We start from the raw sequence: 490 nt of genomic DNA, 5'->3' as shown, positions 1-490 counted from the left end.
GAGGAGTACGGCGAAGACTCTGTCCAACAGGCTACTTGTAGACATGAGAAGTGCGTCAACATCCATGCCTCGGAACCATAGATGAAAAGCTTCACATGTTGGCGTCATATAGTGAAAGGGGGCACCGGGATTCCGTAGATTTACAAACAACTGCAGAGCCCAAACAAGCTTGTCAAGAGACATCAGTCAGTTTCTGACCAACATTACTATTCCAGCTAGAGCTAACAAGGTCGGCCCGTTAGCTCAGTTGGTTAGAGCGCCGTGCTAATAACGCGGATGTCGAGGGTTCGATCCCCTTACGGGCCAAGGGATGGAAGCAGTATTTTCACCAATGGAGTTGACACCTTCATAAAGTCGAAATATTGAGTCTTTTACCGTTTTAGCGCTATAAACTTAATAACTTTTGCACTGTAGAAACATTTTAAATTCGTTATTCCTCTCAAACATTATTTTTCTATATATTACTAAGGCATATATGTGTCTGTGTGTG

At 43.3% G+C, this 490-nt stretch overlaps 1 non-coding gene across 1 annotated transcript; it reads left to right on the top strand.

Moving 5' to 3' along the window:
• The first annotated feature begins 232 nt into the window (after nt 1-232).
• On the top strand, nt 233-306 carry Trnai-aau. The gene has a single exon. It is a non-coding gene; the product is annotated as a tRNA-Ile (tRNA).
• The last annotated feature ends 184 nt before the right edge of the window (nt 307-490 follow it).

This window comes from Penaeus monodon, chromosome 28 (genome assembly GCF_015228065.2).
Source record: "Penaeus monodon isolate SGIC_2016 chromosome 28, NSTDA_Pmon_1, whole genome shotgun sequence".
In the NCBI taxonomy this organism is placed as follows: Eukaryota; Metazoa; Arthropoda; class Malacostraca; order Decapoda; family Penaeidae; genus Penaeus; species Penaeus monodon.
The sequence above is the reverse complement of the archived record's forward strand: the minus strand, read 5'-3'. Positions and strand labels throughout refer to the sequence as shown.